Raw genomic sequence first — 8,829 nt, 5'->3', positions numbered from 1 at the left:
AAAAATTATTTTATTTTCAAAAAACTGATAGTTATTTTTATAAATGATCGAAATTAAATTTAAATCACAACAAGCTGTTTTGATATTTAAAAGATGCAAAATTTATATCGTGTCAAAAATGAAGAAATCTTTTTTATGAAATTTTGTTTATTAAAAATATACTTATTGCTCCTTTGCCATTTCTTTTATTCACCCCATGCTAAGAACAGGTATTCAGCTAGTTATATAACAATTAAGGCTAAATTAACAAATTTATTTATTTTGAATCGCTTGAATCGTTGAATCCGAAAATTTTGGAAATGGCACAAAAATATGTCGTCAATGAAAATTCTAATATATAGTCAAACGATAGTAAGAGGAAAATCTTTTTTCCCTTTCAAGTTGTTTTTCCCCAGAAAAGGATTCTGTCCCCTGCATAAAATCCCTCTATACCCTTCCCTCACAAACTGAACTCTGGAGAACACCTGTGCCCACAAGTGCACATCATTAATTATCTATTGGGGCAAAATTCACTTGGGTCAAATTTCGGTTACCCCTTTCCTAACACAGAGTGCATAGCCTAATTTTTCAACAAGAAATAAAAATATTTTTTGAGTGCTTAAAAGCACTCAAAAAATATTTTTAAGCACTTTTAAAAACTATCATAATTAGCATATGCTCAAAAATAAAAATTTTATCTTTCCATTGATGAAAGATTTATATATATATTAACAGAATTCAAAATAATTTTCAAAAACTTTACATGATCATGATGAAAAATTTAGCTTCTTACAAAGAACACTTTTTTTGATTATATAAGCCACCATAAAAGCTATTTATGCACAATTTTTAATATATTCAAAGTTGAGTGGCTCATCCTATTTTTTAAATCAATAATTACTTTACTAAATGATGTAAAAAAAATTATTCAAAATTATAATTAATTTAACTGTTATTAAAAATATTAAGGGTATTTTTAAGATTTAAATAAAAGTTATTTATAAAAGCATATTCAACAAAACATTTACAAGATTAGTATTATTGATCATACGGAATTTATAAAGGTATGTAAAGAATTAAGCAAATTACGAAAACTTTTATAAATTACTGTTACAAATGTGTATTTGTGAAGGGTCTCAAATGAAATTTTATCAAAATTTGTTACTTGGTTCAGTATTTTTTTAATGAAATGATTAAAAAAAATTTAATAATTTTTTAAAGTAAATGCTAACACTTAAAGTAAATGCTAACTGAAGCTAAACACTTTTGCTCTAAATTAATATATGGCCCCTAGGCATATAATATTTAACAAATCTAGGATAATTGAATTCTTTTTAATTTTTTTTTTAAAATGAAATCTTTAAGAGATGAATTGCAGTTTTTTGGAACAACAAATATGAAAAACATAAGATTTTTTGCTGCATTTAAAGTAGTGAAAGCCCCTCACTTTACACTTTTTAAAAAATTTTGCCTCTAAATATTATTGAGTTTTCCATGAAACAACTTAAAGAGAACTAATAATTTTAAAAGCAATTATAAAATAGCAATTATAATAAGTAATTATAAAATAAAAGTAATTATAAAATAATTAAAATTAATTATAAAATAAAAGGTAATTATAAAGTAAAAGGTAATTATAAAATAATAAGTAATTATAAAATAATAAAAAGTAATTAGTAAAAAAAAAGTAAACTACAATAAACGTTTACAAAAATTTTATGCAATTGGTAAATAGTCCCTCTCGTGAAAATTCGTGCGATTAAAAATCTCAATTATCTTTTATCTTTATTAAATTAAATAAAAGGGAGATGGAAATTTCGAGGAGATGAAGCATTGTGATTATTTACTGCTCTGGGAACCCACATGAAAATACTTAATTAGTGAATGATCCCTTGCAAAATACAGCAGATTTGCACATGAGAGTGCAAGAATCCTTCCCACCAAATCCAGCTTATTATACGCACAAGCAGACCCGCATGTATTTCATCAAACATGTAAAATGACTGGCGCTTTCATACGCTATGAACCGGCGGTAAGCGGAAATAGACTGTGGTTGGATGAATTGTGAAAACGTTGAATCGAACAATGTGAAAACCATGCTTTTTGCACATTTAATGGCAAAGATCAACATTGTAAACAAAAAGTCCAATTTTAGAAAAAGAAAAATTAAAGCACTATTTAAAAACCTACAATGGAAAAAGTACCTTTAAGGGCTTTTAAAAAGCGAAAATAAGCACCTTTAAGTACTTTCTAAAAACGCTACGTACCCTGTTATAATGCCTGGTCGTTCATTAGGACCAAAGTAAAATACAAAACAAGAATTTGGCATTTTAACTGTTCGATGTTTATTTAAATGTATAGTAAAATTCCATGGCAATCTTATTCAATGTAACAAATTTATTCAATGTAAAGGCTTAAATCTGCTAGTGTTTTTATTATTATTATTTTATTAAGTAACATTAAATTATCACAATTATAAAGTAACATTAAATGAACTTTCAACATTAAATACTTGCTTAAAATTACACTAAAAAAATCAGAAATTAATTTTCGCACTATTACTATACACTCTCTTTGGCGGAAAACATTTAACAAATATTTATAGTAATCGAAAATTCATTAAAAATTAATTTAACAGGCTTATGGATAAATTTGCGATGGCAAATTGAGCAAAATTACTGCGTTTAAAATTTTATACCACAACTGATCGGAAGATAAAACTGAGAGACCAAATATAATTTAATGCAATAAATAATTTAATTTTTAAAATGATTTTTAAAAAAATATATATATTTAATAATATGCTTATTTCATCAGTCAAGAAATATAAATGATAGTGCAGGTTATTAGAGGTTAAGAATATTTTTAAACTATTTTTTCCCCAAGTTTAAAATTTTATATTATTAATGATTATCTATAGTTTTTAATTTCGTGATTTTCCTTCTATCTAAAAAAAAATTTTTTTTTAATATTTTATATGATTTATTTTATATTCCATTAAAAAACATGTGTGTTCTGGATTGTAAAAATAATTATTATACTAACAGTTTTGTTTTTCTAATTTAACATTTGAATTCGAATTCTTTCTTCATACTTGATTTTTGTAATTTCTATGTACAATCGATCGTATTTTTATTTATTTTCATAATTTATTTCATTACATTAAATTTTATTAAAAATATGGATTTTACTAGGATAAAATAACATGTTTTTAATAAATTGTGTGTTCAGTTTCTTAAGTATAATCTCAAAATTTCTTTAAAGAAATGTTAAAATTGTAAAAAATTATTTCATTATTAAACAATGTATTAAACTGATGACTTGCATAACATTTTTAATAAAAAATTAAGTTAATCCTAAAATAAAGAAATTTCACAACTTACCCGCTGCTAAGAAACGATGATATTGAGTTTCGAACGACAAAGACGCGCGGCAAAGAACCGACAGTTAAATTATTTTTATCCAAGGTCGCGGTCAATGAGTAAATCATTAATCGTTTGCATTCAATGTTTTGAAGCGATGTAGTTTGGCATTTACTGGTATAGAACAATAAATTCATTTTATACTTTTAAGCTGCAATTCTGAAATTGATACACGATAAACTAATTTTTATTTTTAAATCCGTCATGAAAATAATTCTTTATTTTATTTTAATTATTTTTTTTATCACGGGATTCCGCTAAGCAGTTGCGAGAATTACCATATAATGAATTCGATTCCAGCGCCGCTTCTTCGCAATTTGCCGATTTATTTGATTCCACAGCGGTATCTTTTCCATCCGATCTGAAGATGCTCATCAAATACAATTTTATTTTAATAGCTAAGCTAATTTTAAGAAATTTTGTGTTTGTTATTCCATTTTTTGCATAAAAAGTTAAATAATTCCTTGTATGAGACCGTTAAAAGGCTAGTGACGCATTACGTGCATCACATCAATCCTAAGAACTACTTTTTTTCTTTAATAGGGCAAATCAGGGAACGTTGGATAATTAACATTTTTGATTGTGTTAAAATTTTCAGGATAAGTTTTTTTTATGTAAAGCAATAAGGCATGTGTTTTTTTATTTCATTTATTTTTCTGCGAAAATTTTTTTCGAGGTATTTGGAGGTCAAAACTGTAGATCCTCGGTAATTTTTAGAAAAACGCATCTATTTACTTGCGATTATACTTTTTGTAATATGAGTGAACCCTGGCACTGTCCATTTTGGATGGTAACCTTACAGGAAGTGAAAATTAAGCGGAATTGATCACTATCGATCAGTGGCGTAGTTTTAATGCATGTTCGAGGGGGGTTATCGGTTACCTCCTTCTAATATATATATTCTAAACGTTTAAATAGGTCGGGATAGCCCTGGTTGGAAGGAGGCTGGACTCACGTTTGTGAGAACGGGAGTTTGAATCCATCTAGCCGAAGACTCCCCGTGTAGTAAATGGTGACTGCTGCTCGTTAAATCTGTAGGGTCACAAGGCCCTCCATGTTCCCATAGCAAATCAATACCTCTGGGGGTACTGAATTGGAGATGGATCGTTCTCTGGTTCAGGTATGAATGAGTCCGCCCTATAGACGGGTGTAACGTATGAGTATGGAAGAAGTTTAATTCTTAGCCATAGATGGCACCACTGGAAAACAAGAACAATCGCACCCCCTCTGCCTTAATGGCCGACAACAGCAGCAATAAAAGTTTAAATTACAAAAAATTAATAATAAAAAATTGTTTATATCTACATCTGTACAATAGTTCATTAATCAAGTAATATATATAATTTCGGAGGGGGTTTTGTCCCCAAAACCTTTCACAAAATTATGTATCGATGGACTTGATTTAGATCCTTAACACGACGCGTTTGGACGAAAATGGATTGCCGGCTCCATGTGTGAGCGTGACTAAGGGGTCAAGATGTCTATTTTAAAATTGTACGAAAGGCAGGAAGAAACTTAATATTTAAAATGCATTTTGAGTCTACATTTTGAATTTTGATACTTTTTAACGATGATTGGTTTAACGTTCAATGATTTGTTATTGTTAGTTGATAACAATGCTGAATAAGTTCTATAAGAAATATTTTTACTTTATTAAAAATATTTATTGAAAGTTAAGAAGCATACCTAAAAGGTGTTCTAAAACATTTAAAGCTCTTGAGTTTTCAGCATTATAAGACATAAAAGTGTATATTTTATTATTTTGGACTAAATTATTTTTTATCGATCGAGATAATGTACGCCCAAAAGAAAACTGACCACGCAGAATAACTTTTAATCTAATCTGATCTAATTTGATCTTCTCGTTCTTGTACTCAATCTTAATGGCTACAAGGGGGTGACTTCAAATATGCTAATAAAAAAGTGCAAGCGATATTTTAAATTACGAAATCAGACACAAAAACGTACTTTCTCTGAATAAACATAACTTTTTTTTCGACCGACATGCTTTCAAACAAATTGACTTATCAATGTTAAAAAAGTTGATTTCAAAGCATTATAAGAAAAAAAAACTTTTAATTTTTTTATACAAGCTCTAAATTTTTAATAAACGAGTTTTTCTTTTCTTTTAATTTTCAACAAACACTACACAAACAATTTGAAAAGTTTAGTATGAGATCCAGATCACGAAAAATTTTGGAAAGAAAAACTTGCAAATTATCTATCCTTACATTAGCAATTTAAATTATCTAACTATTAAATATACAGTACCTAAAGAAAAAAAAACGGACCACCCTGAATAACTTTTGATCTAATGATCGGATATTCACGTTCTAGGACTCAATCTTAATGATTCAAGGGAGTGACTTCAAAGTTGATAATTAATTAGTGCAGACGATATTTTAAGTTGCGAAATCAGAAACCAAAACGCACTTTCTCTGAATAAACATACTGTTTTTTTTTTATCGAATTCGGATTTCTGACCCCCAAAATATAGGGGGTTGTTGAAATCCGAGAAATATGGTCCCTATCGGTGAGGAGAGTGATCCTAAGTTTGTACCCCATTATGTTAATTTTTTTTTTTTTTTTGCATATTTCGCCATATATCGAGAGCCATTTAAGCGATTTGAAAATTTTTTGCACACAATTATAAAATTCGTTTATTCAAAGGTAATTTCGTGCAAAAAATAAATTTTAGTGAATATTTATTATCTTTTATTATGTTACGTTAGTCGAAAGATTTTTAATTGTAATATATACACTTTTTGCATCACTTTAAAGTGGGTAATTTTACATGGTGAAATATAAAGTTTGAGCAAAATAGGTTGAATCGTTCCTGAGAAATTGATTTTCAAACATACGTCTTTTTTTTTTTAACTCTAGACTTTTAATTTTGGTATTATTGTGTTGAAAAACCACATTGATCCACTTAATGTACCTCTGGAAAATGATGAGTGATGACAAACTGTGTTTTGATAGTTTTCACGACTGTTTAAACACGCTGAAGTGGTTTGGTCATTGAATTCAAAGGAGTCCTTAACCGTAAGTGTGCACCGTCTACATCATTTCTACTTTCTCTAAGATTATGATTTAATTCGATTATTTAACGTCGTTGAACTGCCTAATATTTTAGGTTTACGACTACTGCTGTTCAACTCCGTAACCTTGTAATTTTGAAGACAAGGGATCAAGCATTTGGAGAAATTTGCCTTCGTGGAGGACTTTTTGAGGGAACTAACCGGCATTTGCGTTACATGGAGAGAAAAATTAAACCTCCCACAGTTAACCTGACGGCAAGGGGACTCTAACCTATGTTCCGTCTACCACTGAGGATATTTTACGTCAGCACTGTAGTGGGTGCAAGCCGGACGTGGAATTCGAATCAACCAGTCATCGATGGGATTCGAATCCGGTTCACTCAGGACCGGATTAACCTATAGGCACACTAGGCACGTGCCAAGGGCCTACAAAATTCAGGGGCCTACGAAAAACTTAGGAGAAAAAAATTTGTTGACAAAAATAATTTATCTTTAAAAACAACAAGTGTATTTTGCACAAAATTATGAAGATACAAATAAAAATATAATATTTTTCGGTAATAAATTATTTTTTTCTATTAGTAAACATTTAACCTACCTTGCAAATTTATTTATAAATAATTTCAAAAGATTTACTTTTGACAATGTTAATTTCCTTCACTTAGTTATCATAGTAGTATCGTGAAAACTATGAAGCTATTTGTAGTATAAATATTTCTTGTAATTAATCTCACTATCAATTTCATTGTTTTCTTTGCTGGTTTGTTGTTGTATTGTTGACGTGAAGTGTTTACATAGTTATCGATCGAACTAATCATAATGGTATTATCGATATCAACTGCAATATCGGCAGTATGTCGGTATTGCAGATAAAGTTCGATAAACAAATTTGTAAAAATTAAAATCCATATTATTTATCCATAATAATTTTAGCATATATTTTGAAAAGAGGGGAGGAGTGGGGGAAGGAGGGGATGGCCCAATAACGGCTATGCCTAGGGCCTACGAAAGGTATAATCCGGCTCTGGGTTCACTTCATTGAAAGGTGAATGCTCCATCCCCTGAGACATCGCGGCTGAAAGATTATGATTATAAATATTGTTATCTAAATTAAATTTTTTTCTTAGCCAATATCATTGTTATCAGTATGTCATGTATTTGGGGATCTCAATCTGTAATCTAGTCTCTGTAATCTAGTTTGGCAATCTGTAATCTAGTCTCGCATTATGATGTAAGTGGTAGGTCTAGACGAGAGAAATCATGAGCCTTTTGCTGTATCTATCTGGTTTCATGAGTTTGTGTGCGGATGAGATTTCTGAAAAAATATAACCAATTTGATTTTTTTATGTCATTTGTGAAACGTTTTGGTTAAAAGTTAATTGTTAAATTTTTCTCTATAAGTCTTCATAAGTGGTTTTTCACAACACAATGTGGTTTATAATTTTTACCCCGAGTTAACAATCTGCATATATCTAGCTTTGAGCGATTTATTTATACTAAGATTTATGAAATAGATTTATTTTTAAACTTTAACGTCGGAAGATTTCTTTATGAGTGGACTGCTTTGATCCCAGCATTGTGAATAAAATTTAAAAGTTTTCTTAAGGTTACATAACGGCAGGTAAAAATTTTCCAAATTTGTAACTTGCCTTTATTTGTTAAAAGTCTAAATTTATCTACTATTAAGTATAAACTTCTGAGGTAAGCAAAATAATTATAGTCTTATTAGGGGGGTATACAGTGAGGTCCTATAGGTTACAATATATGCTTAGATATAATAGTGTGTTGAATAGCGTGAAAATGAAGAAATTCGAAGTCAATCTTCTGTATTACAATATGGTCCTATATCTCCCCTTAATATTGATCTATTTTATTGCTAAACCCCGTCCCGCCCCCAAAGGGGGCATCCGGGTATCAGTAAAGACAAACAATTAGATTTTAACAGTAAAGACAAACCGGAAAACAATAAAGACATCCGGGAAACAATAAAGATTGTTTCCCGGATTAATATTGATCTATAATATTCAAATTGGACCACGTATTATATTACCGGGTACTAGTGCATACCACCAGAGGAAATAATTATAAGCGTATTAAGGGGTACGCAATGTGGTCCTATTGGTTGCAATGTATGTATATATATAATAGTGTGTTGAATATCGTTAAAATGAGGAAATTCGAAGTCATTATTCTATATTACAATAGGGTCCTCTATCTCCCTCAATATTGACCTATAATATTCAAATTAGACCACGTATTATATTACCGAGTACTGGTAATTAATCCATTGTAAATGCAAAGTGTAATGTTAAGAGTCACGTGATATATGAGGCTTGAGCAAGGACGCCAGAATTTAAAGTAGAATCACGTGACACGAGACTCTTGTTCAG

This window comes from Parasteatoda tepidariorum, chromosome X2, assembly GCF_043381705.1.
Source record: "Parasteatoda tepidariorum isolate YZ-2023 chromosome X2, CAS_Ptep_4.0, whole genome shotgun sequence".
Taxonomy (NCBI): domain Eukaryota; kingdom Metazoa; phylum Arthropoda; class Arachnida; order Araneae; family Theridiidae; genus Parasteatoda; species Parasteatoda tepidariorum.
The sequence above is the reverse complement of the archived record's forward strand: the minus strand, read 5'-3'. Positions refer to the sequence as shown.